Source organism: Xenopus tropicalis, chromosome 2 (assembly GCF_000004195.4).
Source record: "Xenopus tropicalis strain Nigerian chromosome 2, UCB_Xtro_10.0, whole genome shotgun sequence".
Classification (NCBI taxonomy): Eukaryota; Metazoa; Chordata; class Amphibia; order Anura; family Pipidae; genus Xenopus; species Xenopus tropicalis.
Window position 1 is genome coordinate 149,322,725 of NC_030678.2, and position 21,623 is coordinate 149,344,347.

At 40.6% G+C, this 21,623-nt stretch overlaps 1 long non-coding RNA gene across 1 annotated transcript; it reads left to right on the forward strand.

The window, feature by feature from the left end:
- Positions 1 to 248: 248 nt before the first annotated feature.
- LOC116408891 lies at positions 249 to 19,094 on the forward strand. The gene is made up of 3 exons (XR_004221380.1): positions 249 to 554; positions 13,162 to 13,199; positions 18,138 to 19,094. It is a non-coding gene; the product is annotated as an uncharacterized LOC116408891 (long non-coding RNA).
- Positions 19,095 to 21,623: the final 2,529 nt, after the last annotated feature.

Consider the following 21,623-nt stretch of genomic DNA (forward strand, 5'->3'; position numbering starts at 1 on the left):
TCCAAAGCGGGAAATCGGGGGATGGAAGCCTATGCCTTAAGTATGAAAGGTGGGCGGTAACTAGTGAATGCGGAGAGCTGATTGGCGACGGTATTAATGACGCACTCGTATAACAACGGGAGTCTGGGCGGCCATGGTCTGGTAGTATGTCAAGTGGATAGGGATGTTTGGCTGTATAGGAGTGTAATTATTAACATAGGAAACAAACTTCTATAGTAATGTTGCCCATAGCAACCAATCACATGGTTGCTTTGGTTTTCTAACTTGTAGGTACCATTCAAATCGAATTGGTAATTGGTTGCTATGGGCAACTTTGCTGGTGATGTTTGTCACCAGTGTCAATACCCCCCCTTAGTGAATAGGAAGTGTATCTAGCTTCCACATAGGATAACCTGATGAATATGTATTTGTAAATTGTGTTTTATTTTGTATCCGTCTGACACACAGGAGTAGCTGTTATGCTGATACCCACATAATAGGGGCATGAGAGAGCGATATACAGGAAGGCTGGCGGTTTTCAAGTAGCAGTGACACCATTATGTAAAAGCTAAAAGGTTAGAGTATTCTTAACTTAATTGACTCATTCCCCATACTGTTTTGGTGCCAAGTTACCCCTGAATAAAATTATATGCATTGCATACATTAACATTACATTAACATTTATTTATAAAGCGCCAACATATCCCGCAGCGCTGTACAATAAGTGGGTTTCATACATTGGACATACAGAGTAACATATAAAGCAATCAATAACCGATACAAGAAGTGAAGAGGGCCCTGCCCAAAAGAGCTTACAATCTGCTTCTAAACCATTTTTTGACAAGCAAGGCCGATTCTCAAACTTAATCTTAGTTACCTCAGAGAAAAGCTAAGGAACATTGATGTGAAGTCTGAGAAAATAAATGGGGCTTTTTTTTTTAATGCCCACTGCTCAGCAATCAGTTGGTGTAAACCCTGTGATCTACTCTTGCCACCTGGCCTCCGTCATGAGATCTACCACAGTTAAAATAGTGCCATATCTATCACTTGGTGCAATAAACAAGAAAAAGTATCAATCGATGTTTAACAAATACACATAGCTTTATATAAATGCAGTGCCAAATTCACATTTAATAACATTATTCAAGTGCCAACTTCAAGTTTAATGTGAAAGGATTGTAAGAGTTTTTACTTTCCTTCTTCGTAGCCCACTTTGTAGTCAGCACACAGAAACCTAAATAAAGTGGGAAAAAATATATACAGTGGCCCGGTGGGGGACAATCTTCTATGCTGGGATGAAACTACAAAGACGGATGGGTTGAGTAGCCGCACTCAAAAGCTCCAGTATGCTGGGGGGAAAAATGAAGTGGCGGGATATCATCCCACTGCATTCCACCTCGAGGTCTACCATAAACTTTAAAGTGATCTACTGGTAGACCGCAATCTACCTTTTCGGGACCCCTGGGGTAAGGGCTATGGCACGGGGTGCTACTTGTAGCCAGCTACGTGTGGAGGATACAAACTGGCACAAAATACTCTGCCATAGATGATACTGAGAATTGTCTTTGCTAAAACACATTTAGACCCAATTATCCGTATTGTCTACTTTGTAGCTGATTCAAGTAGATCTGTGTGTTATTGCCCTAATTGTTTACTCATTTTCTGCTTAATGTTTCAAATATATCATATTGTTTCTGTGACAAATACACAGTAGGCTGCCTGGTTCAAGTGCTGTACTCATGAAAAGGGAAGGAAAAGTACGTCAGGGCTGGAGAGCAGGTCAAAAGTGCTGTTTTGACGAATTGTGACACTTTGCCTTCACAAGGCATATAAATAACCATAGTCACTGACCTTAGATTGTTTTCAAAATAAGAGTTTTACTATTTTGGTGACTATTGAATTTCTCTTTTTCTTTGCTTGGGAGGCCACCAGCCCTGCAGTTTGCAACTGCTGCTCTAAACAGTAAAGAAACATTTTACTGATCAGATGCAGATATTCCTCGTATGACAAATACTATAATAATTTGCTCATAGTTACACTTTGGGGAAGATTTATCAAAATGTAAGTTTAGGTCACAATACATAAAAACTCACCCACAATCTTTTCAATTTTAGAAGCGTATCAAATGGTTCTTATGGAGTTCTTATTTTCTCCCATTGATAAATATGCTTCTTAAAGGACAAGTTAAGTCAAAATCTATGAAGCACACTATTAAATAGTACTACTATTGCTGTGTAAAAACACTATAATTCTGGCTTGAAAGATTTTCTAATGAGAGATACACCTGCTACATTCTACATACTTGTTTCAGTGAATGGCGCCGCCATTTTGTCAGTACCCACCCTCCTCTCGATCTCTCTCTCTGGTCCGCTCCCGCACCCGCTTGCTTCGTTTTGTCAGCACCCTACCCCCCCGTCCAATGTCTCTCTCCGGTCCGCTCCCCCTTTGCCTCTTCCCCCGCCAGCACCTGCTTACCACTGCCACACACCACCCGCTCGCCGCTTGCCTCTCCCCCCCCTGCCTCTCCCCCCCGCCTCTCCCCCCCTGCCTCTCCCCCCCTTGCCTCTCCCCCCCTTGCCTCTCCCACCTTGCCTCTCCCCCCTTGCCTCTCCCCCCTTGCCTCTCCCCCCCTTGCCTCTCCCCCCCTTGCCTCTCCCCCCTTGCCTCTCCCCCCCTTGCCTCTCCCCACCTTGCCTCTCCCCACCTTGCCTCTCCCCACCTTGCCTCTCCCCACCTTGCCTCTCCCCACCTTGCCTCTCCCCCCACCAGCACCTGCTTGCCGGCTGTCTGTTCTTCTGTGCCGCTTCTGTTCTGTGCTGCTGCCGCTGCATACAAGCCATGGCAACCGGACGCTAGGTGGGGTGCGCATGCGCGGCCTACAGTCTCAAGTCGCCAAGTCTGGGAAGGAGTGTTGCATTATGGGAATCTTCTCTACCCTGCTCAGCGTTTTTTCTAACTGTTTGGCTTCAGATCTTCTGAATGGAGAAATATGGGGAGACTTAAGGGCACTATTGAGACAACTGAAGGTATGCCTGAATTTTGAGATTAACTCTTTACAAGCCTTTCCTTCTCCTTTAAATTCTTATGAATGAATAGAACGTGAGTGAGTTTTAGCGTATTAAGCTCTAAACTCACGTTTTGATAAATCTGCCCCTATAGTGTAGAAATTATTATGTGAAAATGCCAAGCCCCTACCTACAGTTTCTTTATTATGCCAAGAAAGCCATTCTAATGCAATGGAAGTCTCTAGATCCTCCTTCCCTACAATTTTGGCAAAAATTGGTGGACAATTTCCTTTCTAGCCAGAAAGTGACCTACCTAGCAAGAGGGTGCCCGGAGAAATTCAGTGCCATATGGGATAGGTGGTTGGACTTACAAAATCTTTGATTGTTTAATACTCTTCATCCCATACATTTATAATCAATACCTTAGTCTCACTCCTTTCTGTTCCTGCCTTTTGCTTTCTGTTGTTTATCTGTTTGTAATTCAAAATATGCAAAATAAAATCTTTTTAAAAAAATGTCAAGCCCCCAGCCTTTCACATGATTTTGATGGTTGGGGGGGGCTATAATTTCAATTAGATTCTGCAGAGGCTATTTGATATTTCCTCGATAGAGCAAGCAGTATGGTAATGCAAAGACTCAAATCATTTTACTGAAAAGCAGGCATGTAACTATAGAGGAAACATAACCTGCAATTGCTTAAGGGCCCAATGATCATACTGTGGGACTTGTGCTAATAATATCAGTCAATCCTTTGTTGGAGTCAGTTGAGTTTGCTCTATTAAACCCGCCCCTGTCAAGCTCTGCGTTGCCATTAATTTATAGGCAAGCCACGTACATTTTGATGCAAGTTATGTAAGTTACATAAATCATGTAAGTTTTAACGTAAGTATACATGTAAGTCACACACTTAGCCCTAGGAGGCTGTGTCCCCTGTTTGATCAAATTTGACCAGGCCAGGGACAACAGTTCCCCCTCCCTGCCATGCCCTTATGGCAGTCCTGTTTAAGCGTATATTGAGAAAAAAGCAGAGAAATGCAGGGTTTTTAAGGACAGGATGAGAAATTAGCACCTTATGGGCCATAAGATCAGACGCAAGAAAGCCACTTTCTTTTAATAGTATTTGCTGTTAAATGTTTCAGTTCACTGCATTGGAGGCTGCTGCTTTCTTTGGCTTTACTTCCTTACTCTCCTGTCCTACTTTTACCTTCTACGCCTGTACCTCTACCACCTACGTCATCAGCCTGTTGGAATTCTTCAGATTCACCTGAAGTGACATCACCCATCCAATAAGATTTTTAATGGTTATGTTACAGCTGCCGGTATGGTTTTGGAGATTTGAGGTTTAAAATGGTAAAATGGTACTTGATGAATTTTATAGTACTTAGTAGTTATGATACATACATCTAATAACTTGGCTTTCCTTGTCCTTTAATCAAACCACAACATCATCCAAAATCATATTTCTACTAATATCGTAAGCATTCTTTATCAGTTATGTGCGTTATGTTTGTGTTAATGGAAGGGTTTGACTTCATTATTTACTAAAAATAGAGAATTTATAGAAAGCTGAAATTGATTTCCTTATTCAGTTCCTTAAACTGAATGAGTAATAATAAGTTTCCCTTAATGTTCATTTTTATGTCAATTTTTCTTCTAAGTCAGCTGATTTCTCCTCATGTTCGTGTTCTCTGGTATACTATACAACCAAATTCCTTTTTCTATTCACATTTTGAGAACATTAAGTCATTTAATGTCAGCTCCTATATCCTATCTAGTATAAATAAATTTAAAGCAACTGGACTTGTTAAGTAATCATTGAAGACGTTTCACTACTCATCCGAGCAGCTTCTTCAGTTCAACTGACTGGTATGGGAAGTCCTCAGCATAAATACTCTTCCACTAATCCAATCACAATGGCACTTTGTAACTCTTCAGAAAGGTGACATCTGAAACTCACAGAGGTGTGAATGCTGTGGAGTTACTTTGAAAGGATTACCAAAGTATCATGCAACTCTTCAAAGCAGGTGTTACTTGTTAGAGTTGCATGAATGGATGTGTGAAGAGTTCTGAAACTGCCGGGGTACAGATGTTAGAACAGCATTGTATGTAGCAGACAGATGGTGTCGAAGTCCCCCGCCTCTGTTAAGGGATGGTTTCTCCACTTTGACATGAATGGCCTCTTTTACACCTCTTTCAAACCAGCGGTCTTCTTTGTCCAAAATTTGGACGTTGCTATTTTCAAAGGAGTGTCCCTTGTCTTTTAGGTGTAGAAATACAGCAGAGTCCTGGCCTGTAGTATTCGCCCTCCTATGCTGAGCCATTCTCTTGGAGAGCAGTTGCTTTGTCTCACCAATGTAAAGGTCTGTGCACTCCTCGCTACACTGGACTGCGTATACAACATTGCTTTGTTTTTCCTTTGGTGTTGGATCCTTTGGGTGTACAAGTTTTTGTCTCAGTGTGTTGCCAGGTTTGAAAAACACAGGGATGTGGTGTTTGTTGAAAATTCTCCTGAGTTTCTCCGACACTCCTGCTACATATGGGATGACTATATTGCGCCTTCTCTCTGCCTCAGGACGGTTATTCCTTTTGGTGTTCCTGTTGGGCTTAGTTGCTCTTGTTTTGACAAAGGCCCAGTCTGGGTAGCCACAAGCTTTCAGTGCTCCTCTGAGATGTTTACATTCCTTGTCCTTGGACTCTGTATCAGTTGTTACACTTTCCGCCCTGTGGTGTAGAGTTCTAATGACACCCAGTTTGTGTTCCAGCGGATGGTGGGAATCAAACAACAGATATTGATCCGTATGAGTGGGTTTCCTGTATACGTCTGTTTTCAAGATACCCCCCTCTTGAATGGATATCAAACAGTCCAAAAAAGCAAGTTTGTTCTCATGGACATCCTCCCTTGTGAACTTGATGTTGTTGTCCACTGAGTTAATGTGTTCTGAAAAGGCTGCCACTTCGTTGGATCTGATTTTAACCCACGTGTCATCTACATACCTGAACCAGTGACTTGGTGTAGTTCCATTGAATGTGAGTAGGGCCTTCCTTTCCACTTCCTCCATATACAAGTTTGCTACAATGGGAGAAACTGGTGAACCCATTGCACAGCCATGTCTTTGCCTGTAAAATTGGTCCTTGTATTTGAAGTATGTGGTGTTAAGGCACAAATCTAACAATAAACATACTTGATTTGGACTGAGTTTCGTTCTGCAGCTGAGGGTGTTATCTTTCTGCAGTCGATTTCTTACAGTCTCAGTAGCCTCTGCGGTAGGTATACATGTGAACAGTGAAGTGACATCATATGATACCATAGTTTCTTCTGCCTCTAGTTTGAATCTTGGTGACAAACTCTTTGGCATTTTGGATATGATGCACTGTTTTACCTACCAATGGGGCTAAGATGTTAGCCAAGTATTTTGCAATGCTGTAAGTCACTGAATTGATGCTGCTGACAATAGGCCTGAGTGGTGCTCCATCTTTATGTATCTTGGGGAGTCCATATAAGCATGGTGTAGCTTCTCTGTATATATATCCATTCAGCACTACCTCTTTAAAGAGCAAGGAAAGGCTACTACTGTAGCCCTTAATATAGTGTAGAGCTCCCTTGCCCAAAGTAAATCGCCAAATTTGTTTTTTTAAAATACTGGTCACATCTCCCAAAAATTTGCTTGTAACTTAAGTCTAGTATAAATAAATTTGAAGCAACTGGACTTGTTTAGTAATTGCTTCAAATTTATTTATACTAGATATACCATGACCTGGATGAATGAAAATCTTCATAGACATATTGTAACTTAAGTGTATTTGCAGCCTGTCACGGCCGCCATCTTGGATTCTGCCATCTTGGATTCCCCCCCGTGATCAACCCCCCGTGATCGAGCCTAGACTGACTGTATAGGAAGGAGTCAGGCTAGGCTTGATCAATCGATTGCCGCATAGTTGATGCATCTCCTGATACTTTCCCCGGCATCGCCGTATCGCCTTTGTTCAAATGACAGGAAGCCGAGCTTAACAGGTATTTTCTTCTAAAGCATTCAAAATAATAAATGGTTTTCAGGATAGGGCAATTATTGGGGGAGGGTAGAATAGATTTTTTTGTTAAAAATTTTTAGTGTTACTTTTCCTTTAAGCATTGATTTATAAATTGTTACGGAATAACTTGATATAACTATACACCTATCTGTGTTTACACCTTGTAAAGCACTGCGTACAATTGTGGTGCTATATAAATAAATACAAACATACAGACATGCATACTTCAGAGCTCCTAGAAGGCAATGCTGCATGTATCGGAGTACAGGTATAGGATCTATTATTCAGAATGCATTTGATACAGTTGACCACTCCCTCCTTGTGCAAGTTCTGCAAGAGCTTGGTATCCATAATCAGACCACATCCTGGCTCTCTTTTTACCTTTCCAACCCACCTTTCTCTGTAGGGCTCATTTATAAACACTGGGAAAATTTGCACCTGGGCAGAAACCCATGACAAGCAATCAGATGTTTGATTTCATTGTTCAACCTGCAGCTGGCTGCAAAAAGCCAGTGAATGGTTGCTATGGGTTGTGCCCATGCCCAGTGTGTATGAATGAGCGCCATTGAATTTGTCTCTTATTCTAACAAAAGTTCATCACCAGTTCCACTTAATGTAGAGGTGCAGCAAGGTTCAGTACTTGGTCTGTTGTTATTCTCCCTGTACACCCTGTCTCTATCTTATGCACTCATTTAGCATTAAAAATCACCTGTATGCTGTTTATATCCAAATTCAAGCTGTTGATATCCAAACGCCGAGCTGTGTAAAGAGGATTCCCATAATGCATTGCTCCTGCTCAACCCCTATGACCAGGACATTGTAGGTGGCGCATGCTCGTTTCCATTGACACGCTCCCCTCCCCTGGCCTCTGTGAGCATGCCTCTGTGAGGCAGAAGCACAGAAGGAGCAGGCAAGCGCTACGGGGAGCGAGCGGCGGCGGGGGACTGGGTCGGGGGGTTGTCTGATCGCCGCGGGGGGGGTTGCGAGCAGGGGAATCCAAGATTGTGGCCGTGATAGACTGCTAATACAGCTAAGTATTTTAGCTGTATTGGGAGAAGTGAGCATTATTTAAAAAAATAAACTTGGCGAGGGGGCTCTACACTATATTAAGGGCTATAGTAGTAGCCTTTCTTTGCTCTTTAAAGTAATTTAAATATAATGTACTATTGCCCAGCCCTGGAAAAACTAGTTTGTTTGTTTTAGAATTACTGCTATAGTTTATATAAATAAGATGTGGTGTAGCCATGGGGCCCACAGGGGCAGCCATTCAAGTTATGGAAAAAAAGGAGAAAAGGCACAAGTTACATAGCAGACAACAGACAGACTCTGTGGCATACAATGGTGTTTTATCTGTTATCTGCTATGTAACCTGGGACTTTTCTCCTTTTGATTGACTGCCCCCATGGCTACACAACAGCTTTGTTTTTATAAATTATAGTAGGGTTTCTAAAGCACACAACTTTTACCAGTGTAGAGCAACAGTACATTATAGTTTAATTACTTTGATACATTTTATTTTTTGGTGTTACTGTTCCTTACACTTAATCTGTAATGTAACTGTAATGTCTTGACACTGCTATGTTCTATATAGATAAAAATATACATACATAGGGGATCTTTCTGTAATTTGGACCACCATACCTTAAGTCTGCTAATAATTTTCTAAACATTAAAACAATACTGACACGAAAAAACTACTTTTTAAAATATGAATCTACATAAAAAGTTACCTATATGTCATGTTGATCATTTTTCACTGATATGGCTGCTTTTGTGAGTAATTGTTACTTAAAGTTCCTAAACCTGACTGTTTTGCCAACCTGACTGTCCCTTCTCAGCCTGTCAGTTATAGCTTCTAGTGCTAAAGGACCACTGCTGCACAAATATGGCAGTCCCCTCACAGAGGAACATGGGGGATCAGATAGGTAATGTAAAAGCCTCAGGAAATACGTTTATGGCAAAATGATAAAGCTCATGCAAAGACAATGTTATGAAAGATGTAAAAAAGGTTTGATTTCTGGTGTCATTATCGCTTTAAATCAGGGATCCCCAACCTTTCTTACTTGTGAGCCACATTCAAATGGAAAAAGTGTTGGGGAGCAACACAAGCATGGAAAAAATTCCTGGGGTGCAAAAAAAGAGCTATAATTGCCTATTTGGTAGCCCCTATGTGGACTGGCAGCCTATGGAAGGTTCTGTTTGGCTTTACACTGGGTTTTATGCAACCAAAAGTTGCCCCCAAGCCAGAAATTAAAAAATGGGCACCTACTTTGAGGCCACTGGGAGCAACATCCAAGGGGTTGGAGAGCAACATGTTGCTCACGAGCCACTGGTTGGGGATCACTGCTTTAAATGAACCTAATAGGTTGCCACCAATAAGGATTCAAGCAGCTTAGTTACCAGCAAGTACAAGGTTCTGTTTTTATTGTTACAGAGAAAAAATAAGAATTATTTGCTTAAAAAGGACTCTTTGGAAGATGGCCTTCCATAATTTCCAGATTTCTGGGCCTTTTAAATAGTGGGTTTCCGAATAAGGGATATCATACTTGTAAGACCAAACTGATGGCTTTGCTTTTGCTATGATGTCATATAATATACATCCAAAAACAAGAGAGACAAATAAAATAAAAACATAATAAATACAAAAATTTGTGCCTATACTACTAATAATAAAACACATATAGATGACTATACAGTATGCATCTATAAAATACAGTAATAAAGATATTTTAATTCCTAAAACCAACTCAAGTAATGCTTAATGCCAAATGACTTGTCTGCCAGTTTCTCATGTATAAAACCTGCATTTATAGAAACATTTATGCCGATACTGAGAAGCATGTGATGGAACATTTCAAAGAAATTTCACACTGTCAGATCTATACAATAAAAATACTTTTATGTTCCAGCCTTCATCCAGTAGATGTCACTAAAGGCCATAATGAAGTTTGGACACGTTCCATACTGTTTAATGTCAGTGTGTCTTATTATTATTATTTGTATAGTGCCTTCATGACCCTTAGTGCTTGACAGGGTAAGGGATACAAATATAAATCATAACAGTTACATATACAGACACACATTTCACCAGAATAGATGCACATAGTTACAACTGCATATTGTTAGAAGACAGGAAGGTAAAGACCCAAGAGCTTTTAATTTAAGAGGGGGAAGAAGTGCAGTATATGATGTGGGTGGCCAGTGTGGTTGTAGAATTATTTTTGTTTAGGATAGTAATGGCAAGTACATAATGATAAATGGAAAACCGGTAGTAAGTTTGTGAGCAAAGAGTAAGGGGTTTAGGAAGGTGGTCAAGTTGCTGAAAGGATAGTTTTTAGGCTTCAATAAAAAAACTGCCTGCCCGTTATATAGAAGTATAAAAAATGGACAGGACTGCCCCCTGATTGATGCGAAATCTGGCCAATCACAGTCTGGTGTATTACAGCCCACCCCTAAACATCACTGTTTGCAGACAGCCCCCAGAGCAGGGGGAACTGTCCTTACATCCATCTGCAATCAGCTTATTTATGTACCTGCATCAGCATGTCCTGCCCCCTCTAGTGATGTCTGAGATGGACAGGTGGGGTAATGATACACATAGGGGCACATTTATTAATACACGAATCCGAATGGGAAAAATTTGGATTGGAAACGAACATTTTGGCAACTTTTTCGTATTCTTTGCAATTTTTTCGTCGCCGTTACGACTTTTTCGTAAATTGACGCGACTTTTTCGTAGCCGTTACGATTTGCTCGTATATTGTCGCAACTTTTCATAGCCGTTACGATTTGCTCGTAAAGGGCGGGCAAACCTTTCAGACTTTGCATGATTTTGGAAGCCTCCCATAGGACTCAATGGCACTCTGCAGCTCCAACCTGGCCCAAGGAAAGTCACGATACTGAAGCTTGAATGAATCCGAAACTTTCGTACTCTGCGAGACGGCTATGAAAAAGTCGCGACAATTCGCGTAAGTCGTAACGCTACGAAAAAGTCGTAACGGCTACGAAAAAGTCGCAACAATTTACGAAAAAATCGCAAAATACCGATCATTACGAAAAAACGCATTTGGGCGCTTTTCGGACGCTTTTCGGACATTCGTGGATTAGTAAATGTGCCCCTAAATGTGCTGAGCAGGCCTGATCTCGCCAGACCCACAGGTTTCGGTCCAGCCTGCACATAACTAGTCTCCAACTATATAGCCCCATAAAAGTCACAACAAAACTAAAATGTTTTTGCTAGCAGTGAAGTTGTTTGCATTTATTTGTGACATTTTTACTATGACATCACCATCCAGACCCATTTTATTTCACATCAACATGTTTTATTATTAAAGTACAGGTACAGCTTCTGTTAGAAACAGAAATTATTCATACTTTGCTATTCTATAAATAACAATGGTCACCTAGATTCTTAGTCACATCAGGCTGATCCGATTGATGAGGATTACTAAAGGTGCCTATGCAGCCCAGTCTTGAAAGGACCATATTAACGTGCCGGTGTGGTCCTCACCCAACAGTATTTTCAAATCTGCAGACTTGATCTGCAGGTCTCGATCTGCAACTATCATTAAAAAGCAGCTTTAATCTGCCTGTGCAAGGCAGGCTTTATTTTGTTTACAAAACAAGTGCAGGATTTTATATTGTAATGGACAATACATTGATTATGAATTATGCAGTAGCAATTCTCTTTCAATAACAGCTTTGAAGAAACATCTGCAGCACATTAGGAACACTTATCCATCCTAGACATATGCTCATTCATCCATTTCATTATTTACCTGCACTGTCATCCTTTAAATGTACAGTATAAGGCAGATTTGCTGGCAAAAGCTTTGGAACAAGTGAACTTGTAAAGAGGTAAAATAAAGAATTCATTTTATAAAAAGTTAGGCAATAGTGGCTAGTAGTACAGCTAGTAGGTGGCGGAAAGCCCCCTTGTAGTAGCCTATATAAAGGAGTGCTTTACGTGGACACTCTCTTTTGGCCTAGAAACACCTTAAGGCAGGATCAAGACTAATGTGGCCAGACCTAATGGGGAGACTGATACCTTCAGGGCTTGCTAGTGGCTAGCAGTGGAGCAAAAGTTCACTATAGGAGTAAAAAGTAGTTAGGCTAGTGAGAAAGGACAGTCTGTTGTCCCAACAAGGAGTGAGTATTTCAGGGTAAAGCCCCAGAGGACTCTGCACCAAGTAGAGTAGTTGAGTGTGTAGGTTAGAGTAGAATCTATTGGGGAAGCTTGGACACTGTAAGGAGACGGGTCTTGGAGGTGAGAAATGCTATGTAAGTGTGAGAAGCAGAGAGAGAGAGAATCTGCAAAAGTATTGTACAACTATCATCCTGTAGTTGGCAACCGGTGCCCTGATCTGTAACCTGCTTCCTTGCAAGAAGCTGTTAATAAAGTGTGCCTCTGTTCATGGCAACTTTTGTCTGTAATAGGTATCCGCAGGCCACAGGTAGCCATGTTTCCATGACTTATTGTGTGAAAATCAAGAATGGTCCAAAATTGCACAAAATACCGGCACAACAGGATTTGTTTTAGCGGGATAAACCCTGCTGATTTTAATAGTAGCAAACCATGTAACGTTTCGGGGGCACGCCCCTTCGTCAGACATCATGTCTGACGAAGGGGCGTGCCCCGAAACGTTACATGGTTTGCTACTATTAAAATCAGCAGGGTTTATCCTCTAAATAAGGAATATGCTTAATAAAGTAGTGTTTTAGGGTGATTTGTTGAAAAATTTCCCTAAAGCCCTATTAGTCCCACCCACCTGTTCCACTCCCTGTTGCCTTCTTTCCCAGGCTGTGCAGTGGAGCCAGTGGCTCTCAGCGCCTGCACCGTAAGATAGGAACCAATCAGCAGCTAGGCTGACTTGATAGGGAACTGAAGCCTATCTTTGCTTTGTGTGACTATAGGGCTGTGATTGGCTATCCCCCTCCTACTGTGCTTCTGGCATGGACTGATAGGACATGCCCAACCCTCATTTAAGACACGGCCAGGGACCAGGAAGGATCTATAGGGAGCTCCAATAAAGTGGTCTTTTTTCAAAGATAATATTAATTTTTGGCACAAAGTAAAACCAGCACCTTATACTATTTCTTATTGTCTACAATCTTTTTTTAATCCTCTATGTCTCCTTTAATGTTTCAGGTTCATTTATGAGCAGTGCCACAGAAAGGATATTCCAGGTATGGGATTGTGTAAACTATAATTCACATCATGTTATTTATTTCAGTTTAGTAAAAGGGACCTGTCACCCAGACATAAAAAGTACATTAAAAGTCAATTTCAAATAAATTTTAAATAAACCATGAAAACAGAATAGTTATTTTTAATAAAATATCCATACCTAAGATGTCACTGCATTCCTCACATTCTCCCTACCTGCTCATGGTCTATAATTGTGTAGCCAGTGCATGGGCATCGGCTCCCCATCAGCACATACACAAGATTTTGAAGTAGTACAAAACTCATCTTAATAACAGTTTCCTCAAAATAGCGCCTGCCTGCTTGCTGTGATTGTAAATTCCAAGAATGAAGGAAACAAGATTTAAATAATTTATATAGTATAAGTAAAGTTTAGAGAGACAATGTAAATATTCATTGTTGATGGGACTTGTTCCTTAAAAATCTATATGATTTTTATACGCCATTATTGCCTTTGATAACGTACCATGGGGCTGATTTCCTAATCCATGAATTCGAATCCGAATGGGAAAAATTTGGATTGGAAACGAACATTTTGCGACTTTTTCGTATTTTTTGCGATTTTTTCGACGCCGTTACGACTTTATCGTAAATTGTCGTATTTCGTATTGAGTGCTCGTAAACGGCGGGCAAAACTTTCAGACTTTGCATGATTTTGGAAGCCTCCCATAGGACTCAATGGCACTCTGCAGCTCCAACCCGGCCCAAGGAAAGTCACCCATAGGGCTCAATGGCACTCTGCAGCTCCAACCTGGCACAAGGAAAGTCTCCCATAGGGCTCAATGGCACTCTGCAGCTCCAACCTGGCCCAAGGAAAGTCTCCCATAGGGCTCAATGGCACTCTGCAGCTCCAACCTGGCCCAAGGAAAGTCTCCCATAGGGCTCAATGGCACCCTGCAGCTCCAACCTGGCCCAATGAAAGTCTCCCATAGGGCTCAATGGCACTCTGCAGCTCCAACCTGGCCCAAGGAAAGTCTCCCATAGGGCTCAATGGCACTCTGCAGCTCCAACCCGGCCCAAGGCAAGTCTCCCATAGGGCTCAATGGCACTCTGCAGCTCCAACCCGGCCCAAGGCAAGTCTCCCATAGGGCTCAATGGCACTCTGCAGCTCCAACCTGGCCCAATGAAAGTCTCCCATAGGGCTCAATGGCACTCTGCAGCTCCAACCTGGCCCAAGAAAAGCCTCCCATAGGGCTCAATGGCACTCTGCAGCTCCAACCCGGCCCAAGGAAAGCCTCCCATAGGGCTCAATGGCACTCTGCAGCTCCAACCTGGCCCAAGAAAAGTCTCCCATAGGGCTCAATGGCACTCTGCAGCTCCAACCTGGCCCAAGGAAAGTCACCCATAGGGCTCAATGGCACTCTGCAGCTCCAACCTGGCCCAAGAAAAGTCACGATACTGAAGCTTGAATGAATCCAAAACTTTCGTACTCGGCGCGAAGGCTACGAAAAAGTTGCGACAATTCGCGCAAGTCGAAACGCTACGAAAAAGTCGCGACAATTTGCGAAACAGTCGTAACGGCTATGAAAAAGTCGCGACAATTTACGAAAAAATCGCAAAATACCGATCATTTTAAAAAAAACGCATTCGGACGCCTTCGGACCGTTCGTGGATTAGTAAATCAGCCCCTAAGCGTAGGAAACGTGTTTGCTTTTAACATATTGGTGCCATGAACTTCTTTTGATTGTTTAAAGCCCCCTACCACTGATATCCAGGGTATCATAGTAGCGCAGTTCCATCCATTGTGTAAAGATTTTAATTCCTGGGTACCCAATGGCACGTGCATGGGGGGAAAATTAATGGTGTTAATGTGCAGTCAATTCTGCATCCATTTTATCTCATTGCATTTGCGGTTAATTGTAAATGCACCCTAACCACTGGTTGACAGCAATTGACTACTCCCCAGGTGTAAATTTGTCCATTGTTGATAAATGATCCCCACTATTTTTTTTAATTTGTTCTATAACTTGCCAAAAATGTCTCTTGCTTTCACATAAATATTAATCTTCTTTCTGGACTACTAACCCCCAGGGGGCAAGTTGAGAACCATGCTAAAGGCTAAGCGTGTACTATGTGCAGAGCCACAGTTCCATCCTGTATATAAGAAAGCACCTGTATGTGGGTGAGCTGTTAAGCTAACAGGGGTGGGGTACACAGTGCTGATAAAAGTATCTGTGGCAGCAACACAACTCATGAATCGGCATGCAACTATGGAACTATCATATACTGTAGATATATTTGTTTGTATTTTTCAAAGCTAGGTTTGCCTTTTGATAATTACCCTTTAACTCACATATGCAATAGTATATCATATACTGTACTATAGAGATAAGTATTTTATGTCATTAAAAAATGCAGGGCAAACTAAAATTTTGAACAGAATGTTATTAACGTGTAATTGCAATACAGTACATTTTTAAACAGCCTTGATATTTTTTATGCTTTTAATACACAGCAGGACCTTAATTTTATTATAACAGGGGCCTGGCACCTGGGTTTTTCTCTATAATGTGAGACAGCATGTGTTAAGGCTACTTAAAAAAGTAAAATCTCAGTATATCAACAGTTAACATCATATACAAAGTACATAACTACAAAGAAAACGCAAACCAGACAAAAACAAAAAACTTTTCTTTTATATTAGACTCCATAGAGCTGACAGGATTGTCTTTTTTTACAGTGTTTTTTCACTGTTATGATTCTGTTAACCAAGTGCTTAACTGATTTGGAAAAAATGTTTATACTGTGGTGCAACAAATTGTTCCAGTGTGGGAAAGGGCTTTTCTAAACCAGTAGTCCACCCCATAAACTTACCAGTGCTTTGTAAAGTGGAAGAATGACCCTCTCCTCCAGAGATGCTATACTTCTTTTAATAATACTTATACAGCAATGCAGACCTTGTTTGCCCTGGCAGCTCCTGACTGGCATTGCCTGTTAAGTTTTATATCTACAGGGACCCCTAGGTCTTTCTCTATTATGGATTTGCCTTACTTGGTCCCATTAAAGAGGTATAGGTTACTGAATTTTTTAACATACCAAGTGTACAACCTTACATGTATCATCATTGAATCTCATCTGCCACTTAGCTGCCCCGATTGCCAGTTTGTCAACATCCTAATGCAAAGATGCCACATCCTGGATAGAATTAACTGGACTGCATAGTTTTGTGTCATCTGCAAACATTGGTACATTACTTGCAATACCCTCCCCTAAGTCATTAATGTACAAGGTTAATAAACGTGGACCCAATTCAGAACATCATGGGATCCTATCTAAGAGCCCTAAACCAAGTAGACAATGTACAGTACTATTGATAACCACCCTCAGTACAAGATCATTTAGCCAATGCCAAGTACAAATATCATTACTAAGACCAACAGACCTCTACTGAAACCCCACTGTAGCATTATCATCAAAGGCAATCAAATTTGTCTGACATGACCTATCCTTCATAAAGCCACCAACTAGCCTTCCTCCAATACTTAAGTACAAACCAAATAAAAGCAAGTCTGAGAAATTAGAAAAAGAAGCCTGACTAAAACTGAACTAATCTCTCTTAGTGCCCTGGGGGTATTCCATCTGGAGCAGGTGCCTTGTTCACATTCATTTTGAGTAACCCTTTATGTACCATCTCCTGTGTCAACCACTGGCTTGATTGAGATGAGATATCTGGCTTGATTGAGCTGAGCCATCTGCTATCTATGAGGTGGGTGTGTCTTAAAACTCTGACTATTTTATTGTATATAACAAGGAAAAGAAATGATTTGGCACATCCTTTTCTTTATCCTTTATAACCCAATTATTTTGATTATTTAATGGTCGTCTTAACCTGAACTTTTTTTTATATATAAGTATACTTTTTGGGGTTAGTCTTAGCCTGTGCTGCAATCCATTCCTCACTTTTTTATCTTTGCCTTGTGGATTGCTTTTTTACAACACTTTTTTTAGTATTTGCATTCTTTAAAAAAAAGCTTCTATCTTCGGTTCTTTCATATTAACTTTACTTTACTTCTGAGTTCAGCCACATATGGTGGTCCTTAGTGCTTGCATTAAGCTCTAACACCCCTTAGCACTAAATTGTGTTCAAATAATCAGTACAGTTTAATGTATTCTGGCAAATTGAGCTGCATTAATAATGTATTAATTTATTAAACACTTTGCTGACAGTCAGAAAACTATTGTGTGTATGCATTTTATTACACATGAATTACTTATTTTTTACTTTATTGCATTTTTGAGAATCTATGGTGTTGTTTAGAGCCACCAACAAGTGGAATAAAACAGTATAAAATACTGGGAGTTAGTATGTTGATAAATTCATTTATTAGCCCCCCTGAGTGTAGGTAGTAGATGTAAGGCTTATTTGAATAACCACCCATGCTAAGCAGTTTCATGATAGGATTGTCAGACCTTTTTACCATTTTAAAAGATGTGGACGTGACCATAGAAATACAGCATGAAACCTTAAAATAACTGCAACCTTAGCAGAGCAAATCTGTTACTAAAGCGCTTATTAACAAATGCCCTAAGTGTATAACAAGAGGCTTCTTTTGTGCAAATCTATAGAAGTGCTGCATTTAGGAAATAACAGCATCCTGAGCTGACAATAACAATTGCTTGGAACACAAGGTGTGTGTAACATGACCTTGCACAAAGCTTTTTCCTCTCCAAAGTAACAGAAAACAAACCATTCTAAACATAAAGAAGTATGACAGCATAAAGTCATTTGTTTTAAATCACTCAATGGAAATTACTAATCATGATAAATTTACTCATTTATTAAAGCTGATCAAAATGTCAGTTCACCCCAATGTCTGCCACTTCCGTGGGGCTCTGTGATTCTGTGTTTGTGGCCAATGGAATTTCACTTTACATATTGTGTTAAAATATGTTTATTTGCCAACTGTTCTTTCCTTCAGCATCAGCGGGAAGGGTTCCATGGTGAGCCCCAGAGTTCTGATCACATAAAAGGATCAAACTAGAACATTTGGGTTTATCTGATGCATCACTTCAACATAGAAATGGATGGAAACAGCACTGAGATATTCACCTGTTGTGAGTGCAATTTTGCAGAAATATTTATTTATTAATTAGCACTTTAAATTGACCTAAGGTGATCCCCCTCTATGTTTATGAGTCTGCAGGTGGGGGGTGTAGGATGTTTCTTCATTAGCTGCAATAAGCTGAACTTCCCTGAGTAACATAAGGCATAGGCTTAAGCACAGGGCCACAAGGCTCTAGTCTGCTTGTAAAATTTTATTGTGAGCTAGGCATTTTAACATTTTTATTAGCAAAAAAAAAAACCCATTAAAATAGGCTTTATAAAAAGTTTTGCATTTGTTTACAACACTCAAATGTCAGATATTCCAGCTCATCAAAAGACATAACTAGATAACTATTAGGTTGAAACACCAGAGATTCCTACTACACTGAATTTTAAACAGGCTTTGCTAAAGATCAGTACTAATACAATGTTAGGATAAGGTGTTTTTACAAACAGTGTTACATTTCAGGGTGGAGTGGTAACTACTATATTTCCAAACACACCCTCTGATACATTCAAATGGCAGATAATAATGGTAAAGCAAACTGCTTGCAAATGGCCCGGAGCACACAGCGGAACAGGAAGATCTGCGTTTCAAGGATGTGTGCACTATTTATTTGTGATTTTGCAGCTGGAAAAACTGTCTGGATCTGGACTTTATTATGTTTTATGTGTATATTGTAATGGTTCTTATGCATTATTATAATTATAATTTTTTTGCTAAGTCCAGTGTTGTGCCAAACTGTTTTCTCTGTATGTTTATATGTATATGTATATGTCTATACGACCCACAGATCCCAAGATTTTTGGGCTGACCCACACATCACTGATACACAGGGGCCGATTCACTAAAGTGCGTTAAAACTATTTATAGCATGCGGTAAAAATTTTATCGCTTCTAATTTTTTGCGACTTCCCACACGATTCACTAAAAGGAGAGGCGTCATTATTTAGACGCGATGTTCTTTGCGTTATTTAACTCGCGATGAGCGTTTTTCTTGCGTTACTTTCTGCTGCATGCGTTATTTCCCGCTGCGCGCGATATATTTCACTGCTTGCTATATTACCGCACAATTAAATGCATAACCATTACTTTCGGAAAACTACTTTTCTGAAAATGACCATTTCCCTAAAAACTGGAGGCTGCATCACTCTAGGGCCAACACATACTTGAAAAAATCCCACTGCAAAGTCCATGTTGTGTTGCCAAAAGCTCACAAACCACAATTTTTTTTAAGTACTGCCTGCCCCAAGTAGGTGTAAATTTTCGCACAGACTAATGCAATATTTAGCGCATTTAACATTTCATATGTGTTTGGGAATCATGCATTAGTATAATATCTATGCGAGGTAAATAACGCATTGTGAGTGCATTTTTTGCACGTGTTTTAACACATGTGAAATGACTTTGATGAATCGGTACTTATTTATTGCGTGCTTTTTAACGCAAAAAAAGCATGCAATAAGCGTTATCCCACTTTAGTGAATCGGCCCCACAGTGTCTTATGGGTTATCCATCCAATTTGAATGCTGAATGATTGGATATTGTACAACCTGCCCTCCTACATCAATAGCTAGATTTCACTTATCCACTGTTGTTGGATCACTAAGCAGAAATGTGAACCCTTGCTATTTTGGCTTGACTGATGACTCTATAAACAGGTCAGTAATAATAACAATGATAAAATATTTCCCTGTTGAACTAAAGTGCACAATACTTTACTGATTAGAGAGATGCTTGAATATGAATATGAATATGTCTTGAATCTGCTTTTAAAATATCCAAAGAAGATTTCTAATGTCCCACAGGGAGATTAGTCAGCCGCGTTAAATCTCTGCTACCATGGGCGAGGAAGAAATTGTTTGACTTTGAAAAAACAAGCGATGCGTAGGCCATTCCACCAGCGATTCTCTTTATTGTGTGTTGTCTAGGTTTGGTTTAAGCCAGTTCAATTTCATCCACGCTTGCAAATCAGCTAACCACCTATTGATTGTGGATACTGGATCCCTAGTCCAGTTTAAAGGACAGGTACAGTTGGGTATCATCTGCATAGAAATGGTAAGTATTGCCATGGTGTTTGATGATATTTCCAAGTGGCAGCATGTATATGGCAAATAGCATTGGTGCTAAGATTGAGCCCTGTGGAATCTAATAAGCCTTATGAGGTTTCACAGGGCTCAATCTTATCACCAGTGCTAATTGCCATATACATGCTGGGTAAGGTAATGATAAGCGTAATCCAGCTGTGAGCTTTTGTGACCTATCTGACAAAAAGGATTTCAGCACTGTACCTTTTAGGGCTGTGACAGACGGGGAGATTAGTCGCCGCGCCACAAATATCCCTAAAATGCCATCCCACCGGCAAGAATGCAAACCGATTTAGGCTAGCCGGTGGGACTGCATTTCGGGGAGATTAGTTGCCCACGATTTGTTGTGCGGCGACTAATCTCCCCATGTGTCACAGCCCTTACACAACAGAATGTTATTAAACGTTCTATTAAGGTATAATGGTCTATAGTAGTTTAGTCCAACTTATTACATGTTGTTGGCTGATTACTTCTTATATAACAAGTTTGAGAGATTAAATTAGCATGATGATGTAATAAAGTGAAGTCTATGGAACTTTTGACCAGACTGGGGGCTATAAAAATCCTTTGTAGGGTCACATCTGGCCCCACAAACCTCCAATTGGACAACACTGATCTACAGTGTCAAATGCAGCAGAAAAATCAAGAAGGATTAGGGAGAAGCACTCTCCCTTGTCTCTAGCCATCAGCAGGCCATTCAGTATGCGAACCAATGTGGTTTCTGTAACGTGTTGCCTTATGAACCCAGACTGGAAATGTCATAGGTCTTGTTGTTTAAGACTCTGGCTTCTAACCTTTTTCCACATTTTCTATTACCTTTCCAAGAAAAGAAGGTTTTGCCCATATTTGCTAGTAATTAAACTGTAGGGCCTGGGTCAAGGTCACAGGTTGTTGGGCAGAGAATTTTGAGGATTTCTGCTATTTCTTGCTCATCAGTATTACTGAATATTGTGCATGTTCTTCTGTGCATTCTGCATCTACCTTGCTGGTACTTTAGAGGGCTACAAAACTTTTATCCTTAATTCCAGCCTGGATGGAAGTCACCTTGCCAGTAAAATAAAGGGCAAAGGCATTGCACAGCTCCTGTGAAAACCTCATATGTGGCCCTAAAGGAGAACTAAAGCCTCACTAAACAAGTAAGGCAGAAATGTTGTACATTATGTTTTGGGGTCTTTCCTTTAGCAGGAAAGATCTGTGTCCCCAGTAGCTCCCCATCTACTTTTCTGCTGATTCCCTGCACATGCTCTGTGCTGCTGTCACTTACCTGAGCTTA